The sequence below is a fragment of the Equus asinus genome, chromosome 2 (genome assembly GCF_041296235.1).
Source record: "Equus asinus isolate D_3611 breed Donkey chromosome 2, EquAss-T2T_v2, whole genome shotgun sequence".
NCBI classification, from domain to species: Eukaryota; Metazoa; Chordata; class Mammalia; order Perissodactyla; family Equidae; genus Equus; species Equus asinus.
The window spans coordinates 51514715-51534554 of NC_091791.1; the positions used below are offsets into that span (position 1 = coordinate 51514715).

Consider the following 19840-nt stretch of genomic DNA (forward strand, 5'->3'; position numbering starts at 1 on the left):
TGGGATGAAGAAATTTAGGGAGGGATGAATAAAGTGGGGCTTTACTCTAAATTGGATCCTGTCAGGAACTGGGGCTAATTCTATGACTGGGTGTCTTAATAAAGCCTATTTAGATAGGGGAATGTTTGGTCATTTTTGTGGTTTGGACAATGTTGATGTTTTGTTTGTGTTCAGATATGATTGCAGAGTGGTCCTATTTTTGCCTTGATCCATCACACTCACAGAGTGGCCTTGCTTGATCTTGATGTCCTTTGAAATTGTTGTGTTCAACAGGAAGGTACTGAGGCCTGGTTGATGGTGTCGGCCAGCTGCCTGCTGCCAAGGGTTGCTTTTCTCTTTCTTAGGCTTCCTAGGAAGGGCTCCCCAGGAGAAGAGTTTAACAAAAAAGGAGGGTGGTCAGTCTGACATCTTCCAAACTTCTTTGTTGTTCTCTATTTTGAATGTTTCAACTCAGAGATTCTGTTGTCTCTGGATCTGAAAAACAAAACTCATTAAAAAGAACTCTAAGATTATGTCTTTTTAATTTCCTCCTAAGCTCATTTCAGAAGACTGGAGGCTTTGAGAAATGTCTTGAGACCTCCAATCCAATAGCCTAATAATCTTTAAAAAAAGAGAAAAGAATTAAGTAATTAAAAAAAAAATCTACTCTTCCTGAAAAAGCAATCTCAGCCTCATGCACCCAGTTCTTGTGCAGGCTGGGGTTGCAATAAAGCAATACCAGCACATCCTATCATCCCAGGGCACAGCAGTCACCAGGCCTCTCTTCCCTTCGGAATGTAAAGCAAACACAGTTGTCAGGTTTCTCTCTCAATTAGAGTGATTTTGGTTGCATAAAAGAGTGTCTCAGGCCATCTCAAGTAAAGGAGTAGTTATTGGAAGGGTACGTAGTCTAACAAGGGAGATAGAATCCCTTGGAATTCAAGTACAGGAGGTACAATAGAACCTTGGGCAACTGGAGCTGGAGGACAGCTGTGGAGTCGAGTGGCTCCAGAGATCTCAAGGTTACAGTCTGTGGACCTTTTCAAAGCAACTCTCTGACACTGTTGGCTTCCAGCCAAATCACTCCAAATTCTCAGTTAAAATTCCTGGAAAAAGAAATTCGATTGAATTCTTTCAACTCTAGGTACCAGGTCACACCATGGACCAGTGAGTGCGCTACTGATTGACTGTAGAACAGTCATTGGCCATCCCTATGCAAAGACCAATTTAGTACTGTTTTTTTCATCCTTCCAGGTAGAGTTCTGGGCAGGGCAGTTTGAGCAGGGGAGAAAGAGGGCAAGGGAAGCACATTGGCTGACATGCCTAGTACCATCCAGCCCTGGGCTGACATGAACACATTCTATACTTACAATGTTTGAGATGTCCCTGCCTGGTCCTATCTAAACATTGTGCATGCAATTATAGGCTCATCTATGGCCTCACAACAGCGATGCAATCCCAAATCATCTGCATACAGAGGCCACCAATGCTGCAGGTTGGTCTCAAAGGCCACAGCCTCCTAGTAGTGTTCATTCTCCCCTTGGCTCCATTTTGATCATATTCAGACGTCACTCTTATACATGCACACATTATATACATGTGTGCCTATGTGTATACTATATGGCACGAAAAAATCATACACTATAGGAAAATACAATCCTATTCCCCAGAGGAATTATTCACAATTGACACTTTCCATTTTTACAATTACATCTTACAGTTACAAATATATACTTTATATTCCTCCATTTCTCAATTTACCAAGTTATAAAATGGTTGAGTTCTCGGTTTGAATGTTGGAGAGTCCAATAGTCTCTCAATACTTTTTTTCTTCCTCACTCCACCTCTATTAACCAAATTCTGTTAATGATTTTGTCTATAACAACAACATTCTGTTCTCTGGTTATAGTTAAGTCTACTGTGCCTTGTCAATGGGTTGATCCTAAAAATTGGAAATCAACAAAATTTTTAAAATATGTAATTATTATTCAATGTATTTTTCAGACGTAATGTTTGTTTCCCCTGAACTTTGAAGACATTCATTATTTTCTAGAGTCCACTGTTACTGATAAGAAGTCTCACGTACATTTCATTGCCTTCTCTTTGTAAATACTCTTTAAGTATTTTTTTAGTCTCTGGAATTTTTTAGGTCTTTTTTTTTAATCCCTGGAATGCTTTATCATTTGAATGTGTCTAGATATTGGACTTTTTTTCATGTACTCTACCCCACACAGTAATTGTGTATCTTTATTTAGGTAAGTGAAATCTTCTTCTGTTATTTTTTTTGATAATTTCTTTTCTATTGTTTCTGTTTTCTCTTTCTAGAATGACTTATATTTGCTGTCTTTTTCTTTTTGATCTAAGTTCTGGTGGAATTTCATAACTTCATCTTCTAGATGTCTAGCTTAATCTTCAGATGATTTCATTTTATTGTTCCACTCTAGCAATGGTTCTTTTGGCCAACTAATTTTGCAACAAGCTTTATTAATTGATACCTTGTTTTTTCACAGCAGCTTGTTCTTGTTTGATAGATGCAATATCTTTTTAAATTTCTTTAAGAATATTACTTATAAATTTTGAATTATTTTGCCTTCCCTGAATTATTTCTGTTTTTACCTTGTCGATTGTTCAATTTATTCCATTCCTTCCATCACTTTCAGGTTTTTTAATCTGGTGATCCTCAAATAATCTAATAATCCTTTGTTTTCCATTCATCTTTACAAATAAAGAACTGGGCTGGCTAGGAGACGTATTTGGTATAGATGTTCTGAGTTGCTGTTTGTCCGTTGAATAGGAGAGCTGGCTATGGTCCTAGGTACTTGGGAGGAGACACTGTCAGGTCAGCTTCCCTGTGGGGTGCAGTGGGGAGAGGCAGGCAGTGGTTTCCAGGTGAGGAGGGTTCCTCTGAGAGCTGGTGCCTAGCGCATCTCATTCAGTCCTGGTAGGGCTGCCTTGACTTCTCTCCTCTACCCCATTCCCCAGCTCTGACTGCTTTGAAGATCCATATCCACCCCTAAGGATGCTCTGATTCTCTTCACACCTTTACTAGGAGTCTCACCCCCATCTCATCTTTCTTTGAAGAACATTTCTCAGATTTTAGCTTGAGATCATTGATGACTAGATAAGGAAGCAGAGATGAACTCCAATCATTTCTACTGTTGTGAATATAGTTATTGAACAAATATCTTGAACACAACTGTGCTTTGTACTTGCTGGTATGACTTCAGGTTCTTCAGGGCTCTCATAGAAAGAACCGTGTCCACCTCTGCTGTCTTAGCCTGTTTTCTTCTGCTCTGGTTTCTCCATTGACCCAATCCTGTCTGTATTCTACCTTCCTGAAATTCCTCAAAAATTCTGGTCCACCCCCTCAAACTTTCTGGCATTGTTTTTACTGCATTATTTTGGCTTTAAGAACCATTTCTATCATTTCAAAGGTAAAGGCTTAATTCCTAGTTCACAAATTCGAACTAAAAAACTCACAGATATATTTACTGTCCTGAAATGTGTGGATTAAATGAGAACTGTAACTGCAACTATTTCATATTATATACACTAGTGGAGGAAAATCAGAACTTCGTTAAGTTAGCAATAGCTGTAATAATTGCTCTTCTTTTAAAAAACAAAGTAAAGGCCAGTGGTAATTATCAATCTTCAGACACTTCAACAGCCAGTGAGAAGAGAAATCTGAAGTGCAGGTGAAGGATCTGGAGTAGGCTGCCTTCAAGTTGCCTTCTTCAAGCCTTGGCTCTATCTTTTCAGTGATGCGATTGTTGGCAAGTTACTTAATCTCTTTAAGCCTTGGTTTCTCATCCATAAAACAAGAATAAGAATAATGATAGTACCTTCATGTATTGTAAGAATTAAATTGCTTGATATTTCAAAAGTGCTTAGAAAATGCCTGGAATACAGCAGGCACTCAGTAAATATTTGTGGAATGAATAAATTAAGACATGAATGAGGATTGAATAAACAACACCCCAAAACAGCAGTGTGTTATTCCCCAGCTGGTCGCATAGCTGAGTCTTCTTCTAAGGCCAGCTGCTTGTAAATGATGGGGTAAATAATAAAGCTACTAAATGTCTTTGGTATGAGCTCAATGCCTCATTCTGTCATGTGAAAGGAGATCACAGATCAGTGGGAACACTGCTTGATTGGCTGTGATGATAAGCAAGTCTGAAAATGCTGGTGGTTTTACTACCCTGAATATTGTGAGACTTATCTCCCAGGATGGCCACGTAGTTAAGATTTTGGCTTTGTAGTCATACAGCTTGGGTTTGAATCACAGCTTCTGTTATGGGATGAATTGTGTTCTCTCCAATTCCATATGTTTTGTCCTAACCCCCAGTACCTCAGAATGTAACCAGATTTCAAGGTAAGGTCTTTAAAGAGGTGATTACGTTAAAACACAGCCATTAGCATGGGTCCTAATCTAATTTGACTTGTGTCTTTATAAAGGAAGGAAATGTAGGCACACAAAGAGACTCCAGGGATGCACATGCATGGAGGAAAGACCATGTGAGGGCACAGTGAGAAGGTGGCCATCTCCAAGCCAAGGAGAGAGGCCTCAGAAGAAACCAAACCTGCCAACACTTTGATCTCGGACTTTCTGTGATCTAGAACGGTGAGAAAGTAAATTTCTGTTGTTTAAGCCTCTAAGTCTGTGATGTTTCGTTATGGCAGCCCTAGCAAATTAAATGCTTTCAGCATATGAGCTGTGTAAACTTGGGTGAGTTTCTTTGTCTCTCTGAGCCTCAGTTTCCTCATTTGCAGAATGAGGACATTAGTAGGACTTAACCCGTAGGTTTTGAGGGTGAAATGAGATTATCACTTAGCACAGAGCCAGCCTCATAGAAGACTTAAATATGTTGGCTATTATTAGTAGTACTATAATTATAATAATGGTAACTATTATTGTTATTATTACTATCTCCAGAGGGACAGTGTCAGAGCCCCTCCCTAACTGATTGAAAAGTGAGCAACATTGTTATACACCAAAATGTTGCATCTTTTTCTAATCACAATCTTGTTTCACAGATGAGGAAACAATCTTCTTTTAAATGATTTTTGGGGTCTGATAAGGCTTGAATCTTTAAGAAAATAGAATATGACTATAAAACACAAAAGAATCAGTTTGGAAAAAGAAAGTTTATTCAAAATGTGAATTTAAATCATGATGTTTAGTTCATGTAGTTCATTGGTTGTTACTAGATTAGTTGATTGGACATTTTGATCCATTTAGAGTTTGTTCAAATGAGCCTAGGGTTAGAGCTATAGGATGAAGATACCATTTATCATTTAATCATGAACATTCTTAACCACAGAAGCACTAAAATGAATTTACACTGGAAAGCATTGTACAATGTTGCTTCTTATAAATGCTTGTTGTAGGTGCAATTTAGAGGAGGTGATAAGGGTGTTATGCTGGGGTGGCAGTCATAATGCCTTAGTTCCAGCTCCCGTCTCAGGATCTTCCTTTGTAACATGGAGCTGAGGATGCCAACCTTGTACACCCCATGATCATTCAAAGAATCGCATGAGGTAATGAATATGAAAATGCTCTGTAAATGTACGTTGAGGTCAAGGTTAACATTATAGTGAGGTTATGCTGGTAATATGTACCCTCGGTACGATGTGATGAGAATGGTACTTTATCTCTGTGGTCTTCCTCCCCCAAACCCATAACTCCAGTCTGACCATGAGAAAAATATCAGACAAACCCAAACTGAGGAACATTTTGCAGTATACCCTAGCAGCACTCCTCAAAACTGTCAAGGTTATAAAGAACAAGCAAAGACTGAGAAACTCACAGCCCAGAAGAAATGAAGGAGGCAGGATGACTAAATGCAATGCGGTATCTTGGATGGGATCCTGGAACACAAAAAGGGCGTCAGTGGACAAAGTAGTGAAATCCAAGTAAGGTCTAGAGTTTGGTTGGCGGTAATACAGCAATGGTGGTTCTGCAGTTGTGACAAATGTAACAAGGTAACGGAAGATGTTAACAAGAATGAAACTGGATGAGGGGTGTGCAGGAACTCTCTGCACTATCTTTGCAAATTTTACGTAAATCTAAAACTATTATAAAATAAACAGTTTTTTAAAAAATTAAATTGATATAAAAATATGAGGTTTTTATTTGGTTATTCCAATTTATTTGAAAGCAGTTTGTAAATTCAAAACTCATTTTAGAAATGTCGGATAAAGGAATTATTGTATGTTATTTTGAGAATACTTTTAGAATAGCTGAGTCAATAAGCTTTTTGCTGTCTCCCAGAATAGAGTCTCTGTTTTATTATCATTGTCATCAGCAAAATCATCTTAATGCTAAGGGGTCTGTGGAGTTTACCTGGTCCAGCCTCCTCTCTTTGCAAACTGAGGCCCAAAATGGGCAAGTGACTTGTCCAGAGTCACAACTTATTTAGTTTTTGGTGGTGTTAAAACTGTGAAACGAAAGATATTTTTTATTGCACATAAAGTACTAGAAAAAATATGAATATATGGGTGTGTATATGTTTGTGTATAAAATGTACATACACACATAGTATATATTATATATTGCATTACATATATAATCTTTCTTTTAATAGAAATAAGATGTAAAGGCATAGGACAGTGTCTTAGTGGGTCTGTTAGTCTGGTGGGGTTTTTTGTCTACACTGCTAAGGAAACACAGCTAGCTTAGTTAAGGAAGGAAGCTTGATATCAAAAACAAATAAATAAAGCTGTGTCCCTTTTCTGTGACAGGCATGCACAAGGTATTGAGGATTTAAAGGTGAGCCAGATCTGGTCCCTGACCTTGAGGACCTCACAGGACCGTCTAGGAAGCAAACTAAAACAAAGTTTTATAATAAAACCCATAAGCATAAGGATAGATGTGTGTGCTGGAAAGCTCTGAGGAGAATCACCTGACCCAAGTATGGCACCAGCTTTAAGAAAAACTTCTTGGAAGAGTAACCACCTGAGATGCCTTAAAAGATGAGTGAGGAGTTGGCCAAATGGAGAAGAAAGGGGGAAGGGATTCCAGGCAGGAGAAAGGACTTTTTGTCTTCTGAGATTGCAAGGAAGGAAGGAAAGAAGGGTGTGGGTTTAGATAAGGCCAGCGCTGAAGGGAGACAGGAAGTCGACAGAGATCAGGGCTGAGGACCTCAGTCATCACAGTGAAGCAGGATGTGAAGCCGTGTGCTGACAGTGAGGGATGGGTGCTGAGTGGGGAATGTGAGGAGAGTGGTAAAGATTTGGGCCTGTATCTGAGGGAAAAGAGAGTAGACTCTAAGCAAGGTAAATAAAGGGTTAATGAACAATTCTGGGCTGGTATTAGCACCAACAAATAGGAGTATGCAATTTCCTCTGGCAGCCTTCAGCTGTCCAAGTTCAGAGAAAGTACAGAGAAAGTGGGTTGTAGCATTCATCCTGGGTTCAGTTTTCCCAGGCAGGGATACACAGGAACCAACGATGGCTAGTATCAACTGCTCAGATATCAGCTGTAAAGTCCAGTATGGGTAGGGCACAAAAGGAAACAGAGAAAGTCAACAGACTGGAAGAAAATAAAGGCAGTGCAAAATTTGATGTCTCTAGAAGGAAAAGGGAAAGTAAAAATCTCTCAAAAATTGATTTGGTAGAAAAGAAAACTAATCCATGTGATAAGCTTCTGATTAAAAAAAAGAAGATGCCAAGAGGATTAAGAGACAGAGGACATTAAACCCAGATGACATTGACTTCAACAGAGGGTGACACAAGAGGGTAGAAGCTCAATGGTGCTTCAGGAGAGTGCATCCTGGGGTGGTGGAGTTGTCGGGGGTGCAGAATTGCAAAGCATTAAGGGATGAAAACACACCAAAGAGAGGAGATGGGGTAGAGATGACCAAGGATGCAAAAATGGCAAGAATGGTTGGAATAGACTGCTTCTAATATGGTCAGGAGAGAAGCAGCTCATGGTGAAGGCATAGGCTTTGGTATCAGGCCAACCTAACTATGTAACTACAGCCAAGTACATTAATCTCTCTAAGCCTGCCTTTCCTCATTTGTAAGAATACTGCTCTAACAAGCTGTAAAGAAGGTAATGCACCTGTGGCATGGTAAGTGGTACATAATACATGAGAGCCGGTGGATTTTTTCTCAACCTTCGCTGTGGCTGAGAGTTCTGGGTCATCTGGCCAGTCTATGCAAGGCCCGCACACAGTGGACAGGGCAGCGGCGATGCCCTAGTGCAGGCAGGCAGAGTCGCACTGGGAGTCTGATATGACTAAGAGCTTCCAGTAGCAAGAGTTTAATATTGACGCCTACCCTGAGATACAAAAATTGGTGGAGGTCAACATCCCAAATCACTCCCGCAGATATGTCTTCTAAAAACAATTCCCTTTTTGGCTCCAGGCGCTCCCCAAAGGGCTAATCTGTCACCTGTAGCTAGACAGGAGGCATACGCATGGCAGAAAATAAGGAGAGGGGGAAGCAGTTGAGTTGAGTAGAGGACAGGAACAAAGAGATGATGAAAACCTGCATAGAGGCGACGTTGTTGAGTGAACTCAGTTGAATTCCATGGCTCTGGGCTTGGGTTGTGTTTATGACGAAAGGGCCATTCATGAGATCCATGGGGTCTTTAATTTTCATTATATCTAACATGTTGGTTATATTTATAAAATAGAATCGTAACTACATCTGGAAGTTTTACACAGAAATTAAGGTTGACGTATGTGCCAGATTGATTTATATTCCCTGATAAGATGGTAAAGATTTATTTTACTTTGCACTCTTACAGCTTGGATTATTATTCATACTTTATTTTGCAAATTGGTGGTAACCCAACTGCAGCCAAATCAAGAGTTCACATGCCAAGTTTTGGTCTGAAAAAGTTTTTGCATCCAATATATACTTGGCCACAAAAATAAGGAGATCGAATAATAGAAGAGAAAAGAAAGTGTTTTACGTACTTTAGAGGTCAAAAACAGATGTGAGCAGAGTTCTCATGGAGTGTGGCTAGCTAACATCTGGTAATCCCTAATGCATTTCACTGTCCATTTGTAAGTTTCCCCCAATGTTTAATATCAACAGCTATTCAGGAACATAGTGACTTGCACAAAGAATAAAATTTATAGATAGCAGAGACAAAGCCAGAAAATTACTCTGTTCTTGGCATCCATCCTTCCTGGGCAAGGACTTCATATTTTCTTTCTGTCGATGCTATGTTTAATAAAGCTATGTGATTGGTTAGATTTCGATTGAGCTGAATGTGTTTTGTTTTGTTTCTCTTCTATGACTCAGTGACAAAAGAAACATAAAACCTTCTGCATACTTTAATCACAGAACTCTGGTTTCTTCTATGTAATCTCGAGAAGAATTGAGAAAATATCCCCAGAAGGACTAGTTGTTCCTATAGTGGGGGAAGAAGGCGAGAAAGGAAGATGGATAATATAGCCTATTTTCTTCCCTTGGCACACAGTCTGTCTGATTTCTTACTCCCTTTCCAACAACTCCCTTCTGCAAAGACAACTCCCACGTATTGCAGAATTTGTAAGGACATTTGCAGAGAGCAGACTTGTCTGTCTTTCTGACCACAAAAGGTTAAAAATGCTGAGGGACACGCTGCAAAGCTGATGAAGAAGTTATGATTCCCATTGTTAATCAGCAATTAAGATTAGACATATGTTCTCCACCCCATCTGTGGATCCAAGTTGCATTATATAAATTAGCAGTTATCTAGACATTCCTTTGACAGAACAGTCTGGCCCACAGAATTGATCAATTAGTGACTAATTCAGAGATGACAACAAGGTATCCACTGGTGTGCCTACTCCGGTCCACTGGCAGTGGCTGCCAGGAATACCAGGCATTAGAATTCTAAAGCTCTTCACAAGCTCAGTGGGAAAGTGCCTTCTTGGTAGATTCTGGGTGTCTGCCAGGGCGCTGGGCAGGCAGAGTAACACCACTTGAGCTACTTAGTTACCATCCCTGATTTGATCAAAGGAGTTTGCCATGATAGGATCTGTTTCCTAAGGTTTGGGAATTTTTAATTCCGGATAAACCCACAGTAACAAATGCATATGTATATTATGCAGTAATAGTAATAAGTCCAATCATATGAGGATGCTTTTCATCTTTAAAAGAACTTTTACATGTATCATCTCATGAGATTCTAAAATGATCACATGAGGGAACGGGGGCATATTTTTGTCCCCACTTCCAAATGAGGAAGTGGATTTCAGAACAGACAAGTGATTCATCCTGGGTCACGCAGCTAGTAAGTCAGAACATTTAGGAGACATTTTGTAGTCATTTGAATATTTTGTAATCACTCAAATTTTTGACTCAAATTGGGAGTCAGAAAACTGTGGCTAGGAACTATGGCTGGGCTTTTCTGATTCCTGAATTTTCTAACAACAAATATAAACATAACTACACAGGAAACAGTTACAATAAACGTGTACACATGATTAAGTGACAAGTGGGAAATAGCTGGGCTTTGAAATGCGTGAATAACTGTATTAGTCAGAGTTCTCCAAAAGAACATAATATTTTTATACGCATATAAAGAGATCTATTATGAAGAATTGGTTCATGTGATTGTGGAGGCTGGCAAGTTCAAAATCTGCAGAGTCCGTGTCCCAGTTGAAGTGTGAAGAATGACAAGTTGTTGTAGAACCAGAAAGAGCAGATATCCCAGTTTAAAGGCCATCAGGCAGGAGAATTCTCTCGTACTCAGGGGAGGGTCAGCTTTTTGTTCTAGTCAGGCCTTCAACTGATTGGACAAGGCTCACCCACATTATGGAGGGCAATCTGCTATACTCAGTCTACCAATTTAAATGTTAATCTCATATAAAAACACCCTTACAGAAAAATCTAGAATGATGTTTGACCAAATATCTGAGCACCCTGTGGCCCAGCCAAGTTGACACATAGAATTAATCATCACAAATTCACCCCTTGTCAACTTGTTACCCATACACTTCTCCTTAAGCCATACTTAATCTCCAAATAAGGCAAATAAGATTATCCTTCTACCTAACACGATAGAACTATCCTGTGTACAATCAAAAACACACTAACTCTTTTCCCAGAAGAGAATGGGAAGTCCTTGAGGGACATTTATTCTCCTTGATATCTCATAACTTAAATACTATGAGGAGGGAATGTAAGGGACTGAATTGTGTCCCTTCAAGATGCATATATTGAAGCCCTAAGCCCCAATGTGACTGTGCTTGGAGACAGGGCTTTTAAAGAGGTAATTAGGATTAAATGAGGTCATAAGAGTGGGGCCCGAATCAGACAGGACTGGTGTCCTTGTACAAAGAGGAAGACACCAGAGATCTCTCTCTCAATCTGTACAAGCACAGAGGAAAGGCCATGTGAGGACACAGCGAGAAGGTGGCCGTCCACAAGCCAAAAAGAGAGATCTCACCATAAGCCAACGCTGGGGCTCCTTCATCTTGGACTTCCAGTCTCCAGAACTGTGAGAAAATAAATGTCTGTGGTTTAAGCCATGCAGTGTGTGGTATCTTGTCACGGCAGCCCAAACTAATACGATGATCAAAGCCTTACCTTAGGTATTTGTTACTATCACAGAAGAGACAACTTATCTAAAGTATATCAGTCCAATAATTGTCTGCATGTGCTAAACCATTCTGTCAGACTTCCAGGCTGGGCATAGACCCTAAATGAGTCTCCTTTTTAAAGGAAATCAGAAGACACACTTTCCTGGTATTTTGAGGGCTGGATTATAAATTATAAACTGCTAAATCTTTCCACGCTGTTTCAAAAGCATTGTGGAGAAGTTGCCAATAGTAGGGAGAAAGAGAGGAGACAGTCAATCAATTTTATTGAGTTCTTACCATAGGCTGAGCCTTGGAGAAACTATGGGGAAAAGACATACACAGCCCCTACCCTCATTCGGTTTCTTACCTAAGCCATAGGACGGGGTAGAGAATTTCTTCCTCTGAATCTTTAAGGTTGTAATGAGAAAAAATTGGTTTTAAAAAATGTCTTTGGAGGTTCTAGTAGAAAGCCCAGCTGTGCATCTAGACTCAAACTGGAGGTCACTCCTCCCTGACTGGGGAAAGTCTTCGCACTTTGACTTATCATCTTTGGCTATCAGCAGGGGTAGTGGATTCCAGGGCCTGGTGATCCTGACATTGTGCCAGCAGCTGGGTCTAGAAGATTTCATTTAGGTCTGATGAGTTTGCAATCAAAGCATGCCTAGAAGATAAACTAGACCAACAGAGGCAGTGCCCGGGGTGTACGTATGTGTGTGTGTGTGTGGTGCGTTTTAAATCATGCTACACAACCAACTGCTAGGCCTCTAACTTGTTGCAAGGCTCCTATGTTTGTAAGGGAGCAGTTTTCATTCTTTGAGCAGGACTATTTTTTGACAAAGTTGGAGAGAGCTCTTGAAATATTTTCAAGGTTAATATACCACCTTTATGCTATAAGTCCTAAAGAAAAGCCTGACAAAGGGTGGTCTGTAGCAACGCCAGGTGTTTCAGTTTTTCACCGTACTGCATTTGTAGATTTGGGAGATGACCCATGAAGCTGTAAATAAAAGCAATACACTTTTTCTGTGAAACAATTTATGAACTCTCCAATAGGTACAAAGTTCAATTCATTTAATAGATTGGTACAGACTTTCCTTGGGGAAACTAAAGGTTTTTCCCCCCTCTTCCTGAATCAAAAGTTGATACTGCAGAAATATTGCACAAACACCATGACCACAGCATCTTTTCTTTTTATTGAACAGCAGTTGCGGTTTGAAGAGTAACTTTCTTCAAAGAATTGTGGAGACTTCACAGCAATGGCTGAAGCTATTTCAACTCTCCAAACGTTACCTAATGGAACAAGTAAGCTTTATGTCTTTAAAATGAACCATATATATATATATATTTTTTTTTTTTCTTTGAAGCCTCTGGTACAGAACTTTTCAGCTCATAATATTTTGTATTGAGCATGAAATTGACTGTAATTCTTAACTGCTTCATCTTTTCAAAACCCCCAAAGTAGGAAAAAAAATTGAATTTTTTTAACAAGCTCAAGACCCAAGAATTACACCAACTCTGCCTTTGTTTCTCATAGAGCCTTAAGAAAAATCGTGTATCAACATAGCTTCTGCTAAGTTACAAGCTTCCATCAGGTTGATGCCCTTCTAACAACAGCAAACTCCTAAAGCTGTGGTGGTAAAAGGAGTGATGAACGATGAATGGAAGCAGGAGGGAATAGGTTAATAGACAGTGCTACTTTTTACCAGAAATTCAAGAAACTTCAAAAATACTGTGATGAATCAACTCAATCCAATTTTGAGTCAAGGGCATTCAAGACAATTTTTATCATTTTCTAAAACTACTAAGAGTTGAAAATTTAATCACAGATGAAAATATCATTAACACAATTAGCTAAAAATTGATTAAAATAAATGAAAGTCTTGGTATGACTGACCACATCAACCTATCAAGGAATTTTGAGGTCAGAGATGAGGCTTGTACTTGATCGCATTGAATGCAGATGACAGTTCCTTTTTCCCCACCCTTCAAACTCCCTTTCTACGCCTTTGCCTCCCGCACACACACTTCCAGTCTCACCCTGAATGGAGCTACTGAAACTTGTTCTCCTGCCTACAGAGAGAAAGAGGCTGTTTATTCTTCCCTTACTACTCACCCCCCACACTCTTCACATTCACATTCCAAACTAGCACACCCAGCCATGCCCCAGGCTTCTGTGGGGCCCATAGGTCTCAAAGATCTTGAATTCCATCCACAGCAGGGATGTAGACTGATGGGGGCGTGAGTGTAAAATGGGAGACCAATTGCAGGAGGGCCACTGCAAGGAGGGCCCCTGGGGGACACCACTTACCAAAATTGAAGGATTCTGGCTCTGTGACTCAAACTCAGGTGAGCAGCCTGAGTAAGTGAGGAAAGAGCCATGGTGTAATGCCTCTAGCCCTGAATCACCTATATGCTTAGGTGAGTATGACAACCAGCTCTCACCAGGGACCCAGGCCACTCACCATGGGACATCCTCTGTAAGCGGAAGGTGTGAGAAGGGAAAGGTTTCTGTCTTACAGAAGAGAACCAAAGAGCCAAAAGCAATGGTGATGGAGCGCTAAGCGCAGTGTGGACGTGATGATGCTCCAGAGGGGAGTGTCAATGGTGGATCAACCCCACCACGGGAGTAGCTAGAGCAAGAGCCCCCAAAGTACAATCCTGGCACTTCCAGAGATGATCATCTGAAGCAAGAGCACTGACCCTCAAATAGGGCAGAGGGAGTATCAGTTATATGCGAGACAAACATCTGCCCTCAGAGACTTGAGGAAGACCCTTTTGGTGACTTCATCTACAAGCTGGAGAGACCTGGGGATGTTTGAGTTACTTACATCTTAAACCACATTAGATCAAGACTTGTTTATGATTACAGAGCAAATCAAGTACTGGGAATGTAATTTAGACCTTTACTGCTAGCTTGATGGACCACATGCTCCCTTTATCTTTTTCATTTGTCTTGTTTGAGTTGCTTCATTTTTAACCAAGAAAGTGCAAAAGTGAGTCTATTTAATTTTTAATTCCGCACCTTTTCATAGCAAAAAGGAGACCTCGTTTTAAATCCTGCACTCCTAATCAGATACTGTCCCTGTGAATTATGACTTGTGCCTTGAGGTCAGAACCCACAGTAGCATAAAGGCCACAGTTGAATTCTGGGAATAGACTGCAAGAAGAAAGAGTAGAGCGTTGAGGACTCAGCCTTTGGGGATGCCAGCTGTTAGACAGTGGAGGGATCCTAGGAGAAGCTAGAGTTCAAAGCCAGTTGCCTCTTTCAAAGATCAACCAGTCTAGATGTCTATAGTAACTAGTAAAAACATTGATTCCTATGTTTTATTTTACATGCAGAACAAAGTTGACTTATACATGCATATATACATGCTTATATAAATACATATGAATGAGGAATTTTTCTCTCTATTTATAGAGAGAGATAAATAGATGGATAGTTAATAGATGTGTGTGCATATATAGATGCACATGTATCATAGATGTACATATGTGAGGCAACAGCAGGAGGCAGGAGAAGAAAATGTGGAAGAATTTATTCCTTCTGATCCCTTCTTGTCACACCTCATTTCTGTCATGGTTGCATTCTGGGATAGTTGCTTTAATGGGATCACTCTCTTCCATGGCTCAAAGCTTTCTTGGTGCTCCTTGCCCTTGTCCTTGCATGTTGGCTGTAGAAGCTACCGGTTTCCCAATGTTACCAATCCCTGGGTGCTTCAGCACCCTGTACTGGCTCCTTTAATTCTACCTCTACCTTTGTGAACTGTTTCTCATTAAACTGGTCTCAGTTAACTTTTTTTTTTAAAGATTATCACCTGAGCTAACATCTGTTGCCAATCGTCTTCCTTTACTTTTCTTCTTCTTCTTCTCACAAAAGCCCCCCAGTGCATAGTTGCATATTTCTAGTTGTGAGTGCCTCTGGCTGTGCTGTGTGGGATGCCACCTCAGCATAGCCTGACGAGCGGTGCCATGTCCATGCCCAGGATCCGAACTGGCGAAACCCTGGGCCACTGAAGCAGAGCACGTGAACTTAACCACTCGCCATGGTGCTGACCCCTCGGTTAACATTTTAAGGGTGCCAGCTGTCCCATGATGAGACTCCTACTGTGATAGAGGCGACTCCATGTTGATCTTCCTGTCAGACATCCAAGTGAAGATATACATAGGCAAGCAAAAATGAGTCTGGAGAAACCCTGAGGCTGGGAAAGTCTGGGCTGGAGAGAATAACATTGAAGAGTCTTCAGCATATAGATGTGAAGGGAATAGTTATGACCTCCTCTTGCTGACCTGCGTGCCATTTTGAATTTCCATCTTGTTGGATTCAAGGCAGTCCTGGACTGCCCCATCCTCACACTCAGGAAGCCTGACATCTAGGATTACACCATGAACTAATTACGCTCCTTCTTCTAAATGTCCCTCAAGACCAATCTCCCCATGCCTCACATCACTGTTTACCTGGGTGATGAACAGAAACCCAGACTTCCCAGGCATCCATTTTCACCAGGACTCTCATCTCCTTACTGCTGTATACATCCCCATAATGTGAATTAATTCTTCTCTCTGTTTCAAACTCTTATACTTTAAACAATTTTAAATTCTTAATCATATGTTATTTAGTCTGTGCCCATAATGGACTATTCAAAAAGTGGCTAACATTTGTCCAACAATAGCACAAAGTAAATTCACTTAAGCCATTTGTTCATAATTACAATAGACATAATACACTTCATCATTGAACAAACTCCATGATAAACATTTGGCTATGGGGAGAATGGGCCAAATTATACTGATCATTTCTTTTTTACTATTTTGAGTTTGCCCTGACAGTCACGGCCGTAGACAGTTAATTGGATCTATAAATACTCCCAGTTAAGTTTAATTAGTTCTCTGTGCAGAATCTCAGGTTATGATATCTCTGGTTATAACTTCAGGTATATATTTTTAATTCCACAGGAGGTTTATTTTTAAAAATTGACCTAGAATATGCTCTGAGAAAAAAAAGAGAGAGAGAGAGAAAAGAAATTGGATAAAGGAGTGAGAAGAGTATGAAAAGATTAGTTACTCTGTAAAAAGCCAATATGATTGTAGAAGTATTAAAACCCCTGTAGGAGATTTACAGAGAAGGCTGCCCTGGATTAGAATTTGATATCAAATAACTTAACTGAAGTCATACAATTTCTGTGCCATTTGTAGTTGAGTTAATAGCATATGTTCCTGGAGGATTACAGCCAATGATTAAGGAAATTAGGTTTTGTTTGAATTTAATTTAGTTATATAAAGCTGCTACTATAATTTACAGCTTTGATATTTAATATTTAATAACCTAGATCTTAGAAGAATACTAGATATATCTGTGTCATTATGCCTTGAAATATTATTCCCATAAGTCATTTATATTTGCTGGCTGATAAGGATGTTCATCAACTAGACGGACTCAACATGAGTCCGCTGATAAACTCAATGCAGTTTTACAGTTTGCTGAGTCCCTTGTATGTTTCCACTCCATTTCCCACACCTGTAACTTACTGAATCATAATTTATCTGGCCGGTCAGTTGTCATAATAAAGAAACATTGCAGCCTTTACTGCAGCAGCCAGCTGTGGGAATGACTCAGCTCTGCCTTTCTCTCATATTTTATGTATCTGTGGCTTTTCGTCATTAAAAATCATGGGAATTTCTGAAAATATTGCCCCCTCAATAATTTAACTCCTGTTTTTCTTTAGCTGCCTTGCCACGTTTTTTTCCCTATCTATCTCCTTGACTTTTTCTTTCTTTTTTTCCTTCATTTTTCTGAGGCTCTGTAGTACTGATTCCAGTTTCTTTCCTGATGCATCTATATCTCTTTGCAGAAATTTAATTTTTCTTTTTCTTTGATTTACAAAAATTAATCCTAAATTTCTGATCCTATAGACTAGCTTTTATTCCCAAACGTTCCTAATTTTTTCTCCCTGTATAAAAATATTTATACTACTTAAACTACGTTTTTCTTTTAGTACTTGTGATTTAAACCTTTTATCTCCTTTAGTCACATGTCTTTTATTGTCCTTACAGCTACTGAGAATCCTTCCCATCACTACCCTGTTAGTTTTGTTTCTCTCACTCTCTGCTTTTACTTCCTAGTTTGGGCTTCCTTCAAAGACAGGTCAAGTCAGCCCTTCAGAAAATGCACGTGGAATAATCTCTAACCTCAAAGAGTTTTAGAGATATGAACAGATGACTTAAGGAATACCTACTTTAACAATTTATTTTACATGTGTATATTCTTTAGGTAGGTAGCAAAGAGTAGAAATTTAAAGTTGGCCAGCACTTAAACATGCAAGTTGAAACACCACAGGGTTGTTTAAAGGGAGTAAAGAAATACATTAATACATTCTAAGAAATGAATTTCTTATGTGCTTCCCTGCCAGCCCTCTAAAAATTCCAACTTGGTGAACAAATTTAGTAATAATAATAATAATAAAGCATAGTGATTAAGGGTATGGGTTCTGGAGCTAGATGGTCTGGCTGGCAATCTTGGCTTCACTACTTTATAGCTGTGTGACTTTGAACAACTTACTTAACCTCTCTGTGTGTCAGTTTTTAAATATGTAAAATGAAGATAACAATAGTACTAGTACCCTGTTGGCACATTTGTTGTGCTGATACATGAAAAATGCTTAGAATCATGCCTCGGACAGAGTGAACTCTCAATAACTGTTAGATATTGTTGCTTACTACTATTTTGTTTTTGCTACTGTAAAATAAACCACCAATTAGTAGGAAATAGCAGATCAAAGTGAACATTAAGAAACAAACCAGCATCACTGTAATGATTGTAAAGTCATTTATCTAATCTATATCTTTTGATATGTCTTTTGCTATTTTTCTGGAGTTAAAAATTCTTGGGTAGTCTTTGGAGCAGCCCCCAAAAAACACAGATTGAAGTCACCAGTACAGTATCAACAATCACTCTGCCAAGCTCAAAAGTAACCCATACGAGGAGTGGAAGGAAAATCTTGCATCAAGCGTATTTGAGAAGCAAAGTCTTGTTTTTGGACCTGAAGATAGTGAGCTGCTTCAAATCCTGCAAAGCTTGAAGCTCTGGTGGTTGTTAAAAATTCCAACTCAAGGACTAGAGAAATAGCATGGTTGCACAAATGCAAAAACCAGAACCATAAAGCCGCAGCCAGAACTAGATCAAAAGAGCCCGCCAGTTAGATTAGAATTCCCTACTTGATTTGAATAGAATCCACTGAGTGCTGGCTGTGTGGAAGGTAGCGACCTCCTCCCAGTAAGGGAGTTAGGAACAGAATAGCAGGTAACTGGAACAACAATTCTAATCCTCCCAGTACCTAATACAAAGGAAAGGAGAGAGATTCTGTCCCAGTGATCGTGAAATAAACCAAAACGCTCAATGAAAGAAAGAAAGAAAATTCAGACTGACCAAGGAGAGAAACAAGATGGACTTTCTGTAGCTATGTTTTCATTTATTCACAAACTGGACCCAACAGAATACTGAGAAAGAGTGAAAATCTACATAATGACTAATACCAACCAAGGCATCTTCAGCTAAAGGAGAACACAGGCAGAATCGGCAAGACATAGAAATACAGCAGTGGGGGCTAGAAGAAATGTAGCTTTAAGTTATCAAGGGGAGAAGGGAATAAAGTGGCTAATGATGGGCATTCCTGGGAACAAGATTGCCAGTAATAAGAAATAAAGCAGTAGAACCAGAATCAAATCTAAGTCTGTTACAAAATTATTTTCAATTATATAAAACATTTTAAATGGCTTAACAGTTATAAAGTTTTAGGGATTGCCAATATTTTTGAGTCAGAAAATTTGGGTATGAGTCAAATATATACCATTAATTAGCTGTATGATCTTAAGCAATCATTAAGCTTGCCAAGCTTCATTCTTTCCCTAAGGGAAATAGAAATAATAGTATCTACACGCTACCACTTTATAGGGTTTTAAGAACAGTCAAATGAAATTGGACTTTGAAACATAAAGCGCTATTGGAATGTAAATTGTTAATATCATTCAGCTTTTGCTTGATTTCCATTGGTGAGGATATCACTACTTTATCATATTATTTATGAACAGCTCTAATTGCTAAAAAGAAATGTCTGTCCAATATATGAAAATAAAAAATCAAACTCCCACACTAGTCCTAGCTATATGCCCTGGTACATCAGAATTAAGCTTAATCTACTATCCAATGGTATTTCTTCAAATATTTAATGATAGCTATCATGATACCCTTTAAGTTTTTTATTCCGTGTATTAGAGAGAAAAATTCAAGGGATGGTTAATTCAGTCATTTAATGACATCAGAGCTATGGGTTATACCTGGTTCTATT

General features: G+C 39.3%; 2 long non-coding RNA genes across 8 annotated transcripts in view; one reads left to right on the top strand and one right to left on the bottom strand.

The window, feature by feature from the left end:
- The window catches only part of LOC123279773 (uncharacterized), a 41306-nt gene that overhangs the window by 18082 nt on the left and 3384 nt on the right, over positions 1-19840 (top strand). The window contains exons 3-4 of one of the 3 annotated variants that reach the window (XR_006518043.2): positions 4435-4600; positions 12701-12800. This is a non-coding gene — a long non-coding RNA (uncharacterized lncRNA). The remainder of the gene's footprint in view (positions 1-4434; positions 4601-12700; positions 12801-19840) is intronic. The other 2 variants (XR_011495259.1, XR_011495261.1) reach the window with 2 other exon arrangements.
- Positions 9402-19840, bottom strand: part of LOC123279776 (uncharacterized) — a 48873-nt gene continuing 38434 nt past the window's right edge. For 3 of the 5 annotated variants that reach the window (XR_011495253.1, XR_011495252.1, XR_011495251.1), the window contains one exon: positions 9406-12788. This is a non-coding gene — a long non-coding RNA (uncharacterized lncRNA). Of the gene's footprint in view, positions 12789-19840 lie in introns of all 5 variants that reach the window. The other 2 variants (XR_011495256.1, XR_011495254.1) reach the window with 1 other exon arrangement.